The sequence below is a fragment of the Rhinatrema bivittatum genome, chromosome 14 (assembly GCF_901001135.1).
Source record: "Rhinatrema bivittatum chromosome 14, aRhiBiv1.1, whole genome shotgun sequence".
Lineage (NCBI taxonomy): Eukaryota > Metazoa > Chordata > Amphibia > Gymnophiona > Rhinatrematidae > Rhinatrema > Rhinatrema bivittatum.
Window position 1 is genome coordinate 50,274,475 of NC_042628.1, and position 21,014 is coordinate 50,295,488.

Consider the following 21,014-nt stretch of genomic DNA (forward strand, 5'->3'; position numbering starts at 1 on the left):
TGCCTGAGTAACTCTCCATTTCTATCCTCTTATTCTCCGCAGGGAGAGTCACTAAACCTACTCTACAGGCTTTAACACACAGCCCTGTAGAGAACGGGCCACTGACTCTCAGATGCAACTCCTCAGACCCGCACGTCTCCTACCTCTGGTACAAGGAGGATAAAGTGGTTTTAAACGGAGGACGGATTAATGTAGCAACAGCAATGAAGACACCTCAGACAACACCTCAGACAGTATTCATGGTGAAGCGTGCTCCCGGCTTCTGGGAAGCCTGCCCTTTTATTGTAAAATGATCTCATAGCATTGCATATGATACATACGTCACATATTTTTCTGCTATAATGTTTTCCACCATAAATGTTTGTGCTGACCTTTTACTAAGTAGGCGCAAGTGGTCAGTAGGTGCAAGCGGTCAGTCTGCAGGCAGGGAGGGGGGAGGTCATTAGCTGGTCGTGAGGCAATTGTACTGAGCTATCTAGGTGTAAAAACTACATAAATGCAAGTAGGTCATGAACTGTTCTGGGGCTGCAAAAAGCTTGCACCAGATATGTTTACTGCAGACTGATTTCCTGTTAGAGGAAGGCTATTTTTACTTGCTAAGCTCGCTGCGGTCGGAGCATGACATTTTCTCTGCACTAAGGGGTAGATTTTAAAAAGCATTTACTCGAGCAAAACTGTTTTTTGCTCGAGTAAATACACTTTACTCAAGAAAGTGGGCTTTTCAAACTTGCTACAATATATGCCATTGAATTGTCCATAGGATTTACTCAAGTAAGTGCACTTTACTCGAGTAAATAGCTTTTGAAAATTGCTACGATAGTATGTCACATTTACATGCGTAACTCCTTTGAAAATGACCCCCTTAGCGTAGGCCCAAGGAAAAGACAGACGTGGCGATAGATTTTAGCTCTCTGACGTGGCCTGCCAACTGCCAAAAGGCCAAACTCCTAACCCCCACATATTATTCTTACCGATAATAATCAAACCCTCACCCTGTTCCCCAGCAGCAGGTCTGACTCGGGCTCCAACTACACCTGCTGGGTGAACAATGCTGTCAGTAACGCTTCCAGCAACCCCTATCAGCTACTCATTAGTTGTAAGTCTGACACTTAACCACCTTTGCTTAGCTGCATTAGACACTGTTAGAACAGGATGACTCCATTTCTCTGTAACAATAAATAGATGAAATGATTTTGTTTGAATATGGAAGGAGAGACAAAGTGTATCCCAAAGAGATTTGTAATTGGAGCTTCATATCCCCTTATCGTGTGCCCCAATAGCAGGTCTAAGCCAGATATAAGTTTTCCAGCTAAGTGACACTTTATACGGGGGTATTTAGCAGCATATCCAGGCTGCTGAATATTCCTTGTAAGTTAACCGGATAACTCTTATCCAGCTAATACATAGCTGTTCAGCTTTGAATATTGAGGCCAGAAAGTACAGGTTTCACTGAGAAGGAGGCAGCAATTATCCAGGATCCTGCAAGTGGAAGAGTAAATACATGTTAAGGAAAGTGGTTACAGGCAGGAAGGTTCAGTGACCTCATAATATCATTTGTCTCTAATTATTTTCATCTAAAAGTGTTTGATGACCTCATCCTGCAACATTCTGTTCCAGTGTCAGGAGGGCCAGGATTTAGCTTGTGCAGTTTTATTGTTTTAAAATTAAATTTTTATTTCTTTCCAATATACTTTTTATTCATATTGTCAATGATAATTCAGACAATCTATCAGATTACAATCCCATTCAGAAGTCATATACCGGACCAAGATTTAATCTTACAGCTGTGTGAGGTGGTAAATTGGCAGAAACGTAGCTTGAGAAGGAAGGGACAGATAAACTCTGTAACCAGAAGCCAGAGGATCAGGGCTCAGAGTCACAGCCCGGTTTGTAAGATTGAGTGTAGCACAAGATTCTCGTTCCTCATGGGAGAGATAAATACTGCTGTAAATAAGAGCAGATCCTGGAAGCTACACAGTCATCAGTCAGCATAATACTGAAGAATTGATATAGCAGATGGCATTTACCCACTGTTACCCTGCACATCCGAGCTTGGGAGGCATAAGATCAAAGATCAAGTGACTCCAGCACCAGAAAAGTCTTATATGGTCCAAGCTATGCAGCATCTCAAAGTTTTACTGCTGCTGTAACCAGAGGTCATTAGTACTGATTCTGATAAGTTAAAGATCTGTGATGTCATACCTGGGATTATATCATTTGTAGGACATGACAAAAGCCAGCGCCATCAGCCAATCAGAATACAGTGATGGACAATCATTTTGGGTCCAATTTTGTAAAAATTCCTCCAAAAAACTAATAGGGAGAATCTGCATTAAGAAGATCTTAAGTGCAATAGCATGAAAAAGTTTAAAAATGCATTGAGATTGTGCCAATACTGCACAAATAGGATGACCTTTTACCCCTCAAATGAAAACAGCCACTATCTGAGGAGGAGAAATCAGAGAACAAGAGCAGTCAAAGAGTAGGAGCCATTCAATAAGAATGTGGAACCCAAAAATTTATGGGTTTTTAGTTTTGGGTACTTTTTTGTTGTTGTTTTTATTCAGTTCATTACATTTTTTTTTATTTAGTTTTTGCCAAAGCAAAAAAAAAAATTAAACCAAATAACTCCCACAAAATAAAACAAAAAAATAAATAAAAAGGGCTTCTGGCAGCCTGACTGGACCTTTGGGGACCAACAAGCTGCCCAGGCCCAGAGTAGGCAGGGCACCAAGGCCTAAGTCAGCCAGAACCGAGGCCTAAGCACAGGCCAGACCCAGCACCCAAGCCTGGGACCGGTGCCAAGATTTAGGTCTAGGCCAGGGCCTCCTGTTGCTCCTCTCAGACCCTGTAATTTAAAAATGATGCCTTACATCAAAATGGTGCCATCCATATCGGAGGAAGGTGCCAGAGTGATGCCACTTCAGCGCCATTGTCCAGGCAGACTGTGCCATTTTTCAAGCAGCAGGACCAGGAGGAGCAACAGGAGGCTGTGGACTAGACCTAGTCCTTGGTGCTGGGCCCTAGCCTAGGGCTAAGCCTTGGTGCCTGGAAGGTCCAGCCAGGGCAGCCGAAGACTCTTTTTAAATGTCATGAATATGAAAATACCCAGTTATTTTCTGGAAGAACCAAAAATGGCCTTTTACATTGCATTGTTTTGGCATTTGTTAAAAACAAATGCACCTTTCTACTGTATGAGAGGGGGAACAGATAGAGAGCAGGTGGTAGCTGAGAGTTGTTATAATTGCATTTTCTGTTAACTTTGAATCAAATTCTGTAACTAGAAAAGCGGTGATTCTGAATCTCTGTTAACCTGTCAGGGAGGACCTCTGATTTCTAAATGGGTGCATGTGAATCGTTTGGGCTGCAGGAAATGGCAGGGTTTAATAACAGTGGTTGCTGTGTATTTCTGCTTTCCATCCTGATAAGATGTGACTTTGCTTTTTGCTTCAGATGGTCCCGATTCTCCCACACTCACAGTCAGCCCTCAGCAGGTGCTTCACACTGCGGGCTCCGCAGCTTCCCTCTCATGCTGGGCTTTGTCTCACCCTCCTGCACACTAGGGATGTGCAGACAAAAAGTTTTCGTTGAATCGGTGATACTTTTTCGTTGAGGGCCGATTCCGTTCAATATGGAAGTATGGAGAAATCCATAAGTTGCCGATAAGTCCATACGTTTCCCGGTTCCCATTAAAGTCAATGGGGGAAGGATTTCCAGCCTATTTTTGGCTGCAGAATTGGGGTTTTGTTATCAATTTTCATGAAACTTCTGGGGAGCAATCATCACAACAACAAAAGAGCTGCAAGGTACTTAGACTGTGGCAAAGTGGCACCAAAGTGGCATGAATAGCCGAAGGCACTGGAAAGGTGCAAAGGGTTACCAGGAGTGGCAAGAGTGCTATAACAGAGGCACAAAGCAGCAGTGAGAATGTCAAAAACACACCACAGCTTCAAAACAGAGCACCGATAGCAGATGCATGAACCATCAAAGGCAGCACGACAGGCAAAGCGGCAAGACAAGTGGCATTGACATCCAACAGCACAATGAAAGGGGAACATAGCAAGCAGATAGACTAGCACCAACACACTGAGGAACCATGAGAGTGGCAAGAACACCACAAGGAGTTAAGTGAGTCATCTGGTGTATGGCAGCAAAGCAGAGTGGCAGAAAGCTGATGGGGCAAGACAGGCTGGCAGAGTGGAGGTAGTCTGGTCTGGTCCCTGTGGTTTTGCTAGGGGAAAGACAGGCTGGCCCAGGAGAGAGTTCCCTTTCCTTTGTGCAGGGAAGGACTCCCTGGAACGGGTCCACCCCTAGAGTTGGGTGTACCCGGTGTTTACGTTGGCGTCTAGTGAATTCCGTTGGCGTCTAGTGAATTCCGACTGTACTTACGCACTTCAGCTGATGACAAAGGAAATGGAAGATCTCTCAGAAATAAGAATACTTCTACTCAAGTCCAAATCTGCAATATCAACCTATGTTGACTTTGTACCGTACAGGTCAAACACTTCTAGGAACACAAGGCCTGGATGAACAGGCACAGCAATCCAGGTCAAACACCGGAAGGAACACAAGGCCTGGATGAACAGGCACAGCAATCCAGGTCAAACACTTTTAGGAACACAAGGCCTGGATGAACAGGCACAGCAGTCGAGGACAGAGGTCAATCTCACCTAGGGACACAAGGCCTGGATGAACAGGCACAGCAGTCGAGGACAGAGGTCAGTCTCACCTAGGGACACAAGGCCTGGATGAACAGGCGCAGCAGTCGAGGACAGAGGTCAATCCCACCTAGGGACACAAGGCCTGGATGAACAGGCGCAGCAGTCGAGGACAGAGGTCAATCCCACCTAGGGACACAAGGCCTGGATGAACAGGCGCAGCAATCGAGGTCAAACAGTGGTAGTAACACAAGGCCTGCACAGTAGATGGTCAGGCACAGCAATTCATGTCAGGAACATGTGCTGCAGTGCTTACATTATCTTGAGCATAGGAGGCAATTGGAGCTGCTGCAAGGCTTTGAATAGCTTTTATTCATCTTCCCATTCACAGGGAAAATTTGGAAAGCCAAGCAAAGGCAGGTTTACTTTCAAAAACACTAGCATTTCCATCAACTCTGGAGCCAGCCTTGAGCGGTGAGGGCTCATGATATCCCCTGTCATTGAAAAGACACGTCACTGGGCACACTGGTTGGTGGACATGACAGATATCGTTCAGCCACTTTGGCTAGGTGTGGCCAGACAGCGGACTTGTGTGCCCAATATGCCAGCGGATCTGTCTGCATGTTCTCTATCGGCTCTGAGAGATATCGTGTCACTGACAGCTGTGCTGCTGTCTCCTCCTGTGCTTGGGAGGGCTCAGAGTCACTCAATCCAGCTACTTTCTCTCTCGCCCGTTGCACAACTGATGAATCTTTATGGCCAACATGCCTTGGGCATTCTGACGTGTAGGAGGAGGAGGTACTATCTGTCACTGACACAGTTCTGCTCCGGCCTGGGCTAGCAGCACAACTCTGTGACGTGCCTGCTGTTTCCACCTCTGCTTCAAGCCTAATCTGTCTCCGCCTATGGCGCTCCTGTTCACGGACCTTAGCTAACAGCAGCTCCTTCACAAATGACAGACAATTGGTCTGTAGGGCGAGTTTACCTTTCACACGGGGATCACAGACAGAGGCGAGCATGTATGTGCTGTCGTCTGTTAAAGGCCTTAATCTGTCTTTCACCTGCTGCTGCAAAACGTCCAGACACTGCAGCACCTCAGCAGTCATTCCCTCTTGCCGTTTAAAGGCCTCCAAATGGTCATCCAGGAATTTAACTATAGGGATGATGTCAGCCAAGGTGGCACTTCTGGAACTCAGCTCCTCAGTGACATCCTTGAAGGGCTGCAGAATTTTAACCAGCTGACTCATGACTAACCAATCGTGATGCCCTAGGGGATTCTGCATACCTATGTCTATTGTACCTGAAAGTTCATGAAGGGGTGTCTGCAGCTCCAGTAACCTCTCCAGCATCATAAAGGTGGAATTCCACCGGGTGGCAATGTCTTGAATGAGACTCTTCTGAGGCATATCCAAATCAGTCTGCTTTTGTCGGAGAACCTGCCCCACCTTGACACTTCTGTGGAAGTGTGCTGCTATGTTCCTGCACTTCTGTATTAACCTATGCAGGTATTCATTCTCCTTGTCCTTGGACTCCAAGCCCAGAGCTGACTTCACTACCAGATGCAGAGTGTGTGCAAAACATCGGATGTTCTTAAACCGCCCATCGCTTATTGCCTTAACCATGTTTGCACCGTTGTCTGTGACAAAAAACCCTGCCCGCGTTTTCCTGTCTCGCTGGTGTAGTTGCCAGCCCTCCAGCATCTTTCTGATGCATGCTAGAATATTGGCAGCGGTATGGGCCTGGTCCGTCAGGTGGGTGTGCAGTAAAGCCCACCTCCACCCTGATACTTCTTCAGTAATAGAGCTGCTGGCTGCCCCTGCCTCTGCCATGTCCCACCAGTGTGCTGTCAGAGAGAGGTAAGAGTGTGCAGCATTCATGGCGGTCCAGATATCGCAGGTGAAATGCACTCTTCCGTCTGCCTTACCCAGCAGTGCTTGCAAGCGACTGCGACACTGCTTGTACAGGCTGGGGATGACTTTTCTACTAAATGTGGTTCTGCACGGGATTTTGTAATTTGGAAGTACAACCTTCAAGAAACGCTTGAAACCCACATTCTGCACTAGCTGCAAGGGCTGGTCATCAAGGGCAATCCTTTCCCCAATGCTCCTGGTTACAACCTTTGAGGCTGCCTGCCTCCTACCCCGGGATAGCGTTACCGCACTCCACCCCATTTCCTCCATGGTGGATTGTCGCTTCTGCCACATGTCAATGGGTTGCTGGCCTGCCGCCTGACTGCTAGAAGGGTATGAGGGCGTGGGCTGACTCTGCTGCTTTCCTACCACTGCACCCTGGTTGGAAGGGGTCCCCCGACTGGAACTGCTACCATCCCCAGATGGCAGTAATCTTGTTGGGTGTTGCCTCTTCATATGATGGTTTATGCCAAAATTTGATAGATGTCCCATTTGCTTGCCTCTGCTAATATCCCTGGCACAGTAATTACACCGAGCATAACGCGGGTCTTCTGTCACTTTAAAATGATTCCAGATCGGAGATTTCTTTTGTGATCCTCCTCTCTGTGACACCTTTGGGGTGGATGCTGGCACTGGAGTTGAGGTACTAGTGGGTGTGGGTGATGGACCCTGAGAAGCAATGGCAGCGGGGGCACCAGTCACCCTCTGTCTCCCTTCTGACAGCTCTTCCTCCTCCTTGATATCACTGTAATCTCTCCCCTGCTGCACAATTCTGGAGGTGGAGGCTAAGACAGGACTAACTGATTCTACCGAAGATTCGTCAGCTATTACTTCTTCCGTTTCTGATGAGAATCCCCCCCCAAGAAGATTCTTCTTCTGAATCAGAAGCAAACAGTGCCAGCGCTACCTTGTGACCGCTAAGTCTTAGTCGAGACTTCTGTCCCCCTGCTGCTCTTGGGTGTCTAAATTTTGTTGGGCATGACTCTGGCTCCCCTTCCCTCTCCTCCAAAACTACAGGGCCAGAAACAAGTGGTGGCGATGGCGAAGTATCATGGTCCGATTTCGTTTTTTTGCCATGGAACTGCCATCCCCTACAAAGAGTTTAGATTGCGACAGTTGCCTTTTTAGCTGTACTGGTGGTGTTGCACTAGTGTCTTTTGTGGTGCCTCTGCTGCCAGTCCCAATAAGTCGATTGCATCTCTCTTTCCCTGACATTATGGATTTTATTCACAAACAATATACCCGTATTTATATTTTTACATTTTAAATATGTCCTATATTTTATTCCATATATCTATTAAAAAACATACATAAAACACAACCTATATTCACACACATTCACTCATTCATTCAACTACACATTAATTTATACACAATCTCTTTAAAAATTGTCATCAAATACATACATATTGCACATTAACATCAAACACATAATATTACCCCAATATTACATTAACCCTGATTACAATGTAAACATATCCCTTTGACTCAATTTCAGTATAAACATTTTACTCCAAAAATTTCTTATTTCATTCCCTCACGGTAGCAGGCGAGAAATAGCTGTTAAATGAAGAAACTTTGGGAATGGTGAAAGTGTTGAATTGCTGAAATTGTAACGGTGCGGCAAATTATATGAAGTAATTTCAGTGGAGTTGCAGTAAAATGATTGAGATGACTTTAAAAGAATGAAAAAATCTCTTTAGTGAAAAGAATACAGGTTCCCTGATTGCTTTGGATAGCCTGTGAGGTGTTGTATACTGCAGAGAACATTACTCAGGAGCTTTTAAATGTGAATATAAAGCTAATCCCCTAAAGAAACCGGTTGGTGAAACAGGAGCTTCCTGTCGGGACAGCAGCAGTTGAACTACGAATGAGAAAAGACAGGCATTGAAAAGATATTATACAATAAATGATATTAAGCAGGAGATATTGAGGGAACAATAACTAAAGTGAGGGAATGAAATAAGAAATTTTTGGAGTAAAATGTTTACTGAAATTGAGTCAAAGGGATATGTTTACATTGTAATCAGGGTTAATGTAATATTGGGGTAATATTATGTGTTTGATGTTAATGTGCAATATGTATGTATTTGACAATTTTTAAAGAGATTGTGTATAAATTAATGTGTAGTTGAATGAATGAGTGAATGTGTGTGAATATAGGTTGTGTTTTATGTATGTTTTTTAATAGATATATGGAATAAAATATAGGACATATTTAAAATGTAAAAATATAAATACGGGTATATTGTTTGTGAATCTACTAGTTAGAATACCTGTATCGAACCCAAAGCAGGAAAGTATATTCTTTGACGATTATGGATTTTATGTCACTGAGTGGTAACACTGCCCACTGTCCCACAATAACAATGTTCAGTCTGTTTAAAATGCCCAGATGAACAGACCCAGACCCACTCAAGGACAATGTTGTTCAGTCTGTTAAAAATGCCAAAATGAACAGACCCACTCAATAACAATGTTCAGTCTCTTTAAAATGCCCAGATGAACAGACCCAGACCCACTCAAGGACAATGTTGTTCAGTCTGTTAAAAATGCCAAAATGAACAGACCCACTCAAGAACAATGTTCAGTCTGTTTAAAATGCCCAGATGAACAGACCCAGACTCACTCAAGAACAATGTTCAGTCTGTTTAAAATGCCCAGATGAACAGACCCAGACTCACTCAATAACAATGTTCAGTCTGTTTAAAAATGCCCAGATGAACAGACTCACTCAATAACAATGTTCAGTCTGTTTAAAATGCCCAGATGAACAGACCCAGACCCACTCAAGGACAATGTTCAGTCTGTTAAAAATGCCCACTGCACTGACAGACTAAGTAATTGGAATTTAATAAAGCAGGAATTTTTGTCACTCCAGAAACATGGATGACATTGAAAATAATATCTCTCTCCAAGCCAGTCCAACACCCTCAATGGTAAATACTAGTGGTCACTGGTCAGTGCTAGCTGACTAGACCACTAGACTGTAGACTGCTTGAAAGAAACAGGAATACTAGTGACTGTAGCTGACCCCTGGCACTAAAGCAAGACAATGAATATTTTTCTTTCCTTTGCTAGCCTAAGCCTAGTATCTGTTCTGTGTTCTCTATCAGTTCTGGTTCTGCCTGCCTGCCACCCAGCCCACCTCCCCACAGAATCGCTGGAAATAACTGCTTGGCTCAGCCTCCTCGTGCTGCTGTTTATATACTGATGGCTCGTCAGTAAAATGCACAGAGAGCACTGAATGACAGCGCGATTGGCTGCATTCAGTGCTGCTCATCAAATGTCAGCGCGGATACGCTGCGTTCCGGTATCCATGCCGACCTGTCCGATCCTTTCCTGTGAGTCACTGCGACTCACAGGAAAGGGTCGGACAGGTTGGCATGGTTACCGCAGGGGCGCCGCCATTTTGTGGTAATCTGGGGCTCCGAGCTCGCAGCTAATGGAAAATGGAAAAGCGCGCGCCTCGCGGTTCAACGTATTCAACAGAAATATGTTGAATACGTTGGAAGTCGCGATGCGTTTCTCCTCCCAACGTATTTTGCGGATGGCAAAAAATAAGTTGCAGATTACAAATACGGTGAAAACGAATGCACACCCCTAATTAGGGACCGGTATTTGTATATCGTCAGCGTATAGGAAGTGGGTCAGACCAAGTCGTTCTAGTGTGTGACAAACTGGAAGAATTGAGAGTAGTGAAATGTAACCGGGCTCTGCTAAAGGGTTTATGATGACCTCCAGGAAGAAAACAGTTGTTCTGAAGACTTTTTCCATATGAAGCCGGCGGCTCCCGATTTGCGGCCTTGTGAGAATATCTGGAACCGGGTGCAGATAAGATGGAGAATGCAGGCGCACAGAAATCTAAAGAGGATGGCAACCTGACAGAGGCTGGTGTGTCCGGGACAGCCGGGGAACCTACCAAACAGGACTTTCAATTATGGTTTCAGGAAATCCAAAGAGACAAAATCGATCAAGACAGACATGCAGGCAGTGTTAGCGGAGTTTCGGTCAGAGCTGGGGGACTATGGCCACCGAGTTGAGGATGTGGAAAACATCGGGAAAGGTCAGGTCATGGAAACATCGCGACTGAAAACAAAACTTTTGACGCTCCAAAATAAAAACGAAGAAATTATGCTGAAGTTAGAAGATATTGAAAACAGGTCACGGCGTTCTAATATTAGAATAAGGGGCGTGCCGGAATCGGAAACCTACACGGATGCAGCTTTGGTGGTTAAAAAATTATGCCAAGCAGTGCTTAATGCAGAGTCTGATGCTGCAGTTGCTCTGGACGATAATATTGAGCTGGATCGGGCACACAGGGCCCTTGGCACTCTGAGAAATAATGCTCCACGTGACATTATCGCCTACGTCCATAATTTTCGCCAAAAAGAAGTGATCAGAAAGTCCGCCAAATGGGCACCATCAATTGGGAAAGGCTCAACATGGCTCTTTATAATGATCTTGCAGCTGCCACTCTTCAAAAACGACAGGACCTTCAAGCTGTGACCTCCCTTCTTCGTAAAGAGAATATCCGATATAGATGGCTGTACCCAAGAGGATTAGCTTTCACAGTGGAAGGCACAACTCATCGGATCAAGAAGTTAGCGGAGGCCGGATCGATATTTATTTGGTGCTTTTCTATACTGGCATTCATGATACAATCATATCATGTCAGTTTACATGGAACGGGGGTACAATAACCTTAGATATTAACAAAGCGAAGAGAAGCAGAGGTTACAATAAAACAGGGGTGCTGGAACTGGTGGAAGAGGAAGAACAAAGCATAAGTAACTCAACAGCAAGAAGAGCAATTATTTACATTGTGCTGAATGTACAGTAATGATTGCTTTGTTGAATCAGTGAGTTTCTGGAAAGGCTTGTTTATGTTGTGAGGCCCGATCGCGATTGCATGCGTTCGGGCCTCCCTACCTCTCTCCTGCAAGCCGGACGGGGTCCCTCTCTCGGCGGCCCACGAAGCACAGGCCGCGGCGTGACGGCAGCCTGCCGTCAGAAGACAGCGTCGGGAGAGCCGCGGCTGGCCCCTCCCCTTAAAGGGGCCGGGCCGCGGAATCGAGGCCGGCCCCGGAAGAGGACGTCATCAGAGAGGGAGATTTAAACTCCCTCAGTGAAGACTTGGATTGCCTTCACAACAGGTCCTGTTGCTCGGTGTTGTCCCTGTGCTGCTCGTTCCTTGAATTGACTCCTGCCTTGTCTGACTCTGCCTTTTGCCTGCCACCTGCATGGACCCCGGATTGGACTGACTCTGCCTTTGCCTGCCGCCTGCCTGGACCCCGGATTGGACCTTGACTCTGCCTTTGCCTGCTGCCTGCCTGGACCCCGGATTGGACTTTACGCTGCTTGGCTGCCGCCTGTCCTGAACCCTGCCTGCTACCTGGCCTGTGTGTCTGCCTGTACCCGGATCGCGCTGTGGCCTAGCAGAGGGTACTGAGGGATTGGCTGTTCCGGGATTTCCACCTTCCGGAGGCGAAGTTCACCAAGGTCCTTCAGGTGGGTGTTCTCTCGCACCGGGTCAAGGGTCCACTAGCATAACAGATTGTGAAGGCCATGGACCCGGTGGATCTGTCCGGTCTTCAGGCTATTCCCGGGCTCGCCCAACAGTTGATGCAACAGCAACTGAGTCTGGAGGTGTTAACTGCCACCATGGATAGACTAGTGCGGCGTTTGGATTCCACCCACGGAGCTGAAGCAGCTGCTCCGGCGCCTCCCCCCGCCGAGTACCTCAGCCTCGGTTTCACACTTACCTGCACCACCTCGTTTTTCCGGGGAAACTAAAGTATGTCGAGGATTCCTCAATCAATGCTTCATCCGATTCTCATTACAAGGACAGCAATTTCCCAACGACCGGACGAAGACTTCTTTCATTATCATCAAAGATTGTAATCAAAGTTACAATCAACCCTGTTGATTGTAACTTTGACTTATTCCTTCCTATCGTTATCTCTCGGTTACTTGAATTGTTACTCCAGTTATTCCCCTTGTTAAATTGTAAACCGATCCGATATAGTTATTTACTATGAAGGTCGGTATAAAAAACTGTTAAATAAATAAAATAAATTATATCTCTGCTCGACAGGAAGGCCATGGCATGGGCTTCTCCCCTCTGGGAAAGAGAAGACCCGATTTTGAATGACTTAACCTGATTCGTTTCCACTTTCCGCCAAGTGTTTGATGAACCAGGGAGACTTGCTACAGCCACGTCCGAACTCCTTAATCTGCGCCAGGGGTCTCGTACCTTAGCAGACTTCGCTATTGTCTTCCGCACTTTGGCCTCTGAAGTAGGATGGCACTCGGATTGCCTCCAAGGCATCTTTCTAGAGGGACTATCTCCCCGTATTAAAGATGAACTGGTGGGACGAGAGCTCCCGAAGGATCTCGACGCACTCATTGACTTGGCGGGTCGTATTGACCGGATTCAGCAGCGGGTCAGGGGGTCCAGACCTCCTCGTCATCTAGTACCTCTGGCTCCTCACTTCTCCCATCCTTTGGCTCCGGTCACCACTGAAGCTTCCACAGAGCCCAAAGAGGAACCCATTCAGCTAGGAAGGAGTCGGCTGACGATAGAAGAGAAACAACGCCGAAGGAGAATGGGCCTTTGCTTATACTGTGGCAACAAGGGACATCTTCTCGCCCAGTGTCCCGAGCGTCTAGGAAACTACCGATCCTGGGCGTCTCCGAGGAGCAGGTCCTCAATTCGTGGTCCCCGTCACGCTACAAGGGGAGCAAGGATCTTTCATCACCCAGGCTCTGGTCGATTCCGGAGCTGGAGGGAATTTTATACTGGCTGAACTGGTTCACCAGCTTCAGATTCCGACACAGCCCTGCAAGACCCCGCTGTTTATTTCCTCCATCCAAGGTGAGAACCTGCCTGGACGAGTTACCTGTAACACCGCTCCCATATCGCTACTTACCGGAATCCTGCACAAAGAAGAAATTTTCCTTTTTTATCTTGGAAAAGGCGGTCCATCCAGTGGTTCTGGGTCTACCGTGGTTACAAAAACATTCTCCAACCATTGACTGGAAGACTCCAGATTGCGGCATGGGGGCCAGAGTGTCGGGAGACATATATTCACTGGACTCACCAACCAGTGATACCGATGACTACTACCAATATTGCATTACCGCATCAGTACTCCGATTTCATTGACGTCTTTTCTAAAGAGAAAGCTGAGATCCTGCCTTGTCATCGGAGATTTGACTGTGCGATAAATTTGCTTCCCAACACCATCCCATCCAGAGGTAGGATTTATCCACTTTCTGGGCCTGAATCACAGGCCATGGCCAAATACATTGAGGAAAATCTCGCAAAGGGATTTATTCGACCATCCACATCCCCTGCTGGGGCAGGGTTTTTCTTCGTACCTAAAAAAGATGGGTCGTTAAGACCTTGCATTGACTACAGAGGGCTCAACGCCATCACCCGCAAGGATAGTTACCCCTTGCCGTTGATACCAGAATTACTAGACCAATTACATGGTGCTAAAATCTTCTCTAAACTCGACTTACGAGGTGCCTGTAACCTGGTTCGAATTAAGCCCGGAGACGAGTGGAAAACCGCTTTTAATACTCGCAACGGTCACTATGAATACCTTGTCATGCGTTTTGGACTGTGTAACGCACCTGCGGTTTTTCAGAACCTTATGAACGAAGTTTTTCGGGACATGTTATATAAACAGGTGATTGTTTACCTAGATGATATCCTTGTTTACTCTAAGGATCTGGACACTCATCGCAAGGATGTTAAACAAGTCCTACAATGACTAAGAGAAAATCAGCTGTTTGTGAAACTAGAGAAATGTCTCTTCGAGAAACAATCAATACCTTTTTTGGGATTTATCGTATCCACCACAGGATTTCAGATGGATCTGGAGAAGGTGGCCAGTATTCGAGACTGGCCACAACCCATGGGACTTCGGGCCATACAGCGGTTTCTTGGGTTTTCCAACTTTTACCGAAGCTTTATCCCACATTATTCTCACATTATAGCCCCGATCAGCACTCTGACCAAGAAGGGGGCGGACACCAAGAAGTGGTCCCGTGAAGCAGTACAAGCATTCAAGGATATCAAGACAGCCTTTTTACAAGAGCCATGTCTCAATCATCCGGACCCCAATCATCTGTTCATCGTGGAGGTAGACGCATCCGAGGTAGCAGTTGGAGCAGTCCTCAGTCAGCACGCGGACCGAGGGGTATTGTTTCCCTGCTCTCTTTTTTCTCGAAAATTTTCGCCCGCGGAAAAGAACTATGGAATCGGTGATAAGGAATTGCTGGCTATCAAGATGGCTTTTGAAGAATGGAGACAGTGGCTGGAAGGGGCGCAACACACCATCACAATTTTCACTGATCACAAGAATTTGGACTATCTTAACAGAGCTCAACGCCTCAACCCTCGCCAAGCCCGCTGGTCACTGTTCTTCTCACGATTTGATTTCGTTCTTCATTATCGTCCAGCAGCAAAGAATGGGCGGGCAGATGCCCTTTCCAGATCCTTCGAAGTTGAAGATTCCCCTGAGACTCTTAATCACATTATTGACCCCGCCAAACTGATGCTGGCGGCCACCGAGACTGTACCCCCCGAGAAAACCGTAGTACCTCTCAGACTACGCTCCAAGGTGCTGTCGTGGGCACATGATTCCCTTTCTGTAGGACATCCTGGGAGAGCAAGAACTTGGGAGCTTCTATCGCGCTACTACTGGTGGCCTCGGATGAAAGGATTTGTGCAAGCTTATGTTTCTTCTTGCCCTAAATGCGCTCAGCAGAAACCTTTACCTGGTCGACCCTGGGGCCTCCTCCAGCCCCTTCCACCTCCTCAAGAGCCATGGACCCATATCTCCACAGATTTTGTTGTTGACCTTCCACTATCTGGCGGGAATCAGGTAGTATGGGTTGTAGTCGACCGGTTCTCAAAGATGGCCCATTTCATGCTTTTATCCAAGTTGCCCTCTACTCCTGAACTGGCAGACCTATTCTCAACACATATTTTCCGTCTCCATGGACTTCCACTTCACATTACCTCGGACAGAGGACCTCAGTTTACGGCCAAATATGGGAGTGCGCTTTGCAAGATGTTTGGCATCCAACAAGATTTCACGACTGCCTTCCACCCGCAAGGTAATGGCCAGGCGGAGCGAGTCAACAGAGAATTAAAATTGTTTTTACGCCTTTTCGTGAATCATCGCCAAAATGACTGGGCCCCTCTTCTACCCTGGGCCGAATTTTCCCATAATTCCCATGTACACTCAGCCACTGGACAATCACCGTTTCAGATTGTTTGTTTGTTTTTTGGGAAACAGCCACGACCCCCTTTACCTCTACCGCTTACGGTGGCTTCGCCAGCTGCTCAATTATCTGCACAACAGCTCCAGGAACTTTGGGAGACCACCAATGCTAGGCTTCGCCGGGCAGCCGAAACTGCTAAACGTATGTCTGACAAACATCGCAGGCCCGCTCCACATTTCAGTGCGGGAGATCGGGTTTGGCTTTCTACCCGTCATTTACGTCTTCGGGTCGCGACTCGCACCCAGGTACATCGGACCGTTCCTCATCTGCAGACATCTGAGCCCGGTAACTTATCGCCTGCGACTTCCCTCGACTCTCCGGATCCACAATTCTTTTCATGTGTCGCTGCTCAAACCTCTGGTTTCTTCCTCCATTCATGAACCTCCAAGTCCACTTTCCACGGTCGAACCTGAAGAAGACGCCATCTACCAAGTTCGAGAGATTCTGGACATCCGTCGCCATCATAGACGATGGGAATATTTGATCGCCTGTGAGGGGTTCGGTCCAGAGTAGAATTCCTGGGAACCAGCGGTCAATATATTGGATAAGTCTTTACTTCACCAATTTCACATTGCACATCCGGATAAACCAGGTCTGTCCAGGAGGGGGCGTAAGAGGGGGGGTACTGTTGTGAGGCCCAATCGCGATTGCATGCGTTCGGGCCTCCCTACCTCTCTCCTGCAAGCCGGACGGGGTCCCTCTCTCGGCGGCCCACGAAGCACGGGCCGCGGCGTGACGGCAGCCTGCTGTCAGAAGACAGCGTCGGGAGAGCCGCGGCTGGCCCCGCCCCTTAAAGGGGCCGGGCCGCGGAATCGAGGCCGGCCCCGGAAGAGGACATCATCAGAGAGGGAGATTTAAACTCCCTCAGTGAAGACTTGGATTGCCTTCACAACAGTTCCTGTTGCTCGGTGTTGTCCCTGTGCTGCTCGTTCCTTGAATTGACTCCTGCCTTTTGCCTGCCGCCTGCCTGGACCCCGGATTGGACTGACTCTGCCTTTTGCCTGCCGCCTGCCTGGACCCCGGATTGGACTGACTCTGCCTTTTGCCTGCCACCTGCCTGGACCCCGGATTGGACTTTGACTCTGCCTTTGCCTGCTGCCTGTCTGGACCCTGGATTGGACTTGACTCTGCCTTTGCCTGCTGCCTGCCTGGACCCCGGTTTGGACTTTACGCTGCTTGGCTGCCGCCTGTCCTGACCCCTGCCTGCTACCTGGCCTGTGTGTCTGCCTGTCCCTGGCCTGTACCCGGATCGCGCTGTGGCATAGCAGAGGGTACTGAGGGGTTGGCTGTTCCGGGATTTCCACCTTCCGGAGGCGAAGTTCACCAAGGTCCTTCAGGTGGGTGTTCTCTCACTCCGGGTCAAGGGTCCACTAGCATAACAGTTTAAATAACCAACAATTATTTACATTGTGCTGAATGTACAGTAATGATTGCTATGTTGATATTGGCAGAAGCTGGGCTAGCTCTGCCAGGTGTGAAAACAACATTCAGCAGACAATGGGGACTGAACGTCCAAAATGGCAGTGAGTGGGAAAATCGGGCTCTAGACTCCGCCGTAAATCTATGGATCAAAGCATACCGAAAGAGGGTGAAGAGTAAAATCCGAAGACCAACTTCTAACTGGTTCAGAATTCCTGTTCTTGATGGAAGTATAGATGATTCCTGGAAAATTGTTTGTACTCTTTACAAGTTACAGTCTGGTTGATGCCACATGTATAGGGAGGATTATCGCTGAAATGTTCCTAGTAGATGTGTATATAGATGTGGGAAGGGGAGGTTGTCTGTTTCTTGGAGGGGCACTACTGATGTATCAGTGGTGGGATATCAGGAGAGTCTGGGGGTGGAGGGAAGATACAGGGAGGGGAGGGAGGGGGAAGGGAACAAAGGGGAAACTCAGGAACAAGGTGCTACGAGGGAATCCTTTACAGCAGTTACAAGGCAAAGAGGTTCTGGGGAGGGGAGGGTACAGTATGCCAGAAGCAGAGTTACACGGGGTGGATATCTCTCTGATGTCGATTAGAGTGGTAACCCTTAATGTTAAGGGTTTAAATATGCCTCTTAAATGTAAACTCATGCTTCAGGAAGCTCTTTCTTTAAAAGCTTCCATCATCTTTCTACAGGAAACGCACTTAAGAAAGAAATATGAGAGATTGTTAACCTCACCTCAATATCTGCATATGTTGTTCATGGCCAGCATGCCTAAACACAAATACACGGGGGTGGGGATTTTATTCTCTAGGTGCAAGTTAAAACTGTTCATAGGGATGAAGAGGGGAGATTTTTGATAGTTTCTGTCTTCATTAATAAGGTTCTATATATGCTGGTTAATATCTATAATCCGAATACGCTCCAGAGAGAGATATTCCACAGTCTGGATGCATTATTGTTACAATGTAAGAGTGGTATTTTGATAATTGGGGGAGATTTTAACATGGTAGGAGATCCCACGCTAGATTACTCTAAAGGTGGTAGACATTACTCTAAAATAGATCAGAGAGCTCTTAAGAACTTCATCATGAAATGGAATTTATTTATTTATTTATACTTTTTTTTAAACCGACCTTCATGATACAATCTCATGAAATCAGTTTACATGGAACGGGGATTAACAACAATAACGAAGAAGATGCAAAAGTTACAATGAACAGGGATAATGGAACTAGGAAGGAGAAGAAACCAGAAGTGGAGAGGTAACTATAACAAAGTAAATGCACTGTCCAAGATAGTGTGCCCTAAACAGGCGGACTTAGTATGTGATCTGTGGCATTGTTGATGCAGGCCTAGGTTGGGTGAAAGGCTTGTTGAAACAGCCAGGTTTTAAGTTTTTTTCTGAAGGTCAACAGACAAGGTTCCTGTCTGAGATCAGGAGGGATGGCATTCCAGATGGCTGGTCCTGCTGTCGAGAAGGCCCGTTCTCTGGTGGTTGTCAGATGGGTGGATTTGGAGGAAGGGGCGTGCAGAGATCCTTCGTAAGCTTCCCTAATGGGTCTTGAAGAGGTGTGGAGTTTGAGTGGGAGTTGCAGGTCGATGGGGAACTGGTGGTGAATGGTTTTATGAATGATGGTATGGGATTTGTGAAGGATTCTGTAGCTTATTGGAAGCCAATGTAGATCTCTGAGGATGGGCGTGATATGTTCTCTTCTGTTGGTGTTTGTCAGGATTCTAGCGGCCGCATTTTGGAGCATCTGAAGCGGTTTGGTAGTGGCGGTAGGAAGACCAAGCAGAATGGAGTTGCAGTAGTCTGGAGAACAGGATGGCCTGGAGAACTGATCTGAAGTCTTGGAAATGTAAGAGAGGTTTAAGTCTTTTTAGCACTTGAGGTTTATAGAAGCAATCCTTGGTGGTGTGATTGAACTTCTTTAAGTTCAGATGGCTGTCAATTATTACTCCCAGGTCTCTTGCTTGAGTGATTAGAGTGTTGGGTAGGGCAGCTGGAGGGTATCATTGTTTTCCGGTGATATGAGGAGGAGTTCTGTCTTGACAGGGTTGAGAATCAAATTGAGGCTGGTGGGGAGGAGATTGATGGACTGGAGGCAGTTGTCCCAAAACTTAAGTGTTTTTGTCAGGGATTCAGTTATAGGGATCAGAATTTGCACGTCGTCGGCGTATAGATAGTGTTTCAGCTTTAGGTTTGTTAACAATTGGCAGAGGGAAAGGAGGTAGATGTTGAAGATCGTGGGAGATAGCGAAGAGTCCTGAGGTACACCTAGTGAGGAAGTGATGCGTGGGGACTCTTTATTGACTTTGACTTTGAATCCTCTATTACTGAGGAAGGAGTCGAACCATCTAAGGGCTGTTTCTGTAATCCCAATTTCAGAAAGTCGATTTAGGAGGATGACATGGTTCAGCATGTTGAGGAGCACCAGCAGGAAAGAGTGCCCTTTGTCTAGGCCCATGATGAGGTGGTCTGTGAGGGAGATGAGGAGTGTTTCGGTGCTTAGCGGTTTGCGGAATCCATATTGGGAGGGGTGGAGTATTTTGTGGTCTTCGAGATATTCCGAAAGTTGAGCGTTGACTAATTTTTCCGTGATTTTAGCAACAAAAGGCAGATTGGAAACAGGGCGGAAATTGTTCAGGTTCTTAGGATCTAGATTCGGTTTCTTAAGCAAGGGTTTGAGGGTGGTGAGTTTTAGAGCATTGGAGAAAATTCCTTGTGAAAGAGAGCAATTTATGATGTCGGTCAGAGACTTGGCGAGGGTGTCAGGCACCAATAGAAGTAGCTTAGTTGGGATTTGGTCGGAGGGGTGGGTGGAGGGTTTCATTTTCTTTAGTATGTTTTCTATCTCCATGGTGGAAGTGGGTTCAAATAATTTGAGAGATGCTCTCGTAGTTGTGATGTAAGAGGGAGATGGGGGGGAGGGGTAGACTAGTTAGAAGGTTGGAGATTTTGCTGTGGAAGAAGAATGCAACATCATTGGCTTTAGATTGAGCTTGGTCACCCGGGATGGACAGGGTGGTAGTTTTTGTAAGTTCTGAAACGTATGAGAACAGGGCCTTAGCGTCGAAAACGAGATCGTGGTGGACATCTGGCGGGAAACAAATCCAGCCAGTCGATTACTCATTTTACTCTCCAGCTCATGACACCTATACTAGAATTGACTTTCTTTTAATAGACAAGACATTGGTGAGCAGTACCTCCAATGCAAGTATAGGTAGTATAGTATGGTCTGACCATGCGCCAGTTTGGTGGGAATTTAATAGCTTGAGCTTTGACTGTGGGTGTAGGTTTTGGAAATTTAATGATTCTATAATTAAAGATAGGGAGGTAGAACTACAAATACGTAAGGCCATCGGGAACTATTTAACGATTAATGACACAAGCGACACGACTCCAGTAATATTATGGAACTGCTTGAAGGCAGTTATCCGGGGAAAAGTAATCGCGATAGCTGCTTATAAAAAGAAAGAGCCCAACAACATAAGATGCTACGGGAACAGTTGGCAAAGGTGGAGCAGGCTCATAAACAGGCACCTTCGAGGCCCCTGTTAAAGGAATTGGGAGATATTCGCTATCAAATCCGCATGCTGGAAGCAGAGGAGCTGGTGTATAATCTAGATTTAGCTAAACAAATCTATTATGAACATGGCAAGCTGGGCTGGGAAGCTGCTGGCGCACAAGTTAAAGGCTAGAACGTCCCAGGCACAG

The 21,014-nt window shown here is 46.7% G+C and overlaps 1 protein-coding gene across 10 annotated transcripts in view; it reads left to right on the forward strand.

The window, feature by feature from the left end:
* LOC115075846 (carcinoembryonic antigen-related cell adhesion molecule 3-like) overlaps window positions 1-21,014 on the forward strand; it is a 570,763-nt gene that overhangs the window by 411,449 nt on the left and 138,300 nt on the right. Inside the window, exon 1 of one of the 10 annotated variants that reach the window (XR_003852624.1) lies at window positions 18,448-18,558. The exons of 8 other annotated variants lie outside the window; for them this stretch is intronic. The gene's annotated coding sequence lies outside the window, so the exon portion shown is untranslated. Of the gene's footprint in view, window positions 1-18,447; window positions 18,559-18,792; window positions 19,156-21,014 lie in introns of those variants that run through there. One more of the 10 variants, XR_003852623.1, reaches the window with a different exon arrangement.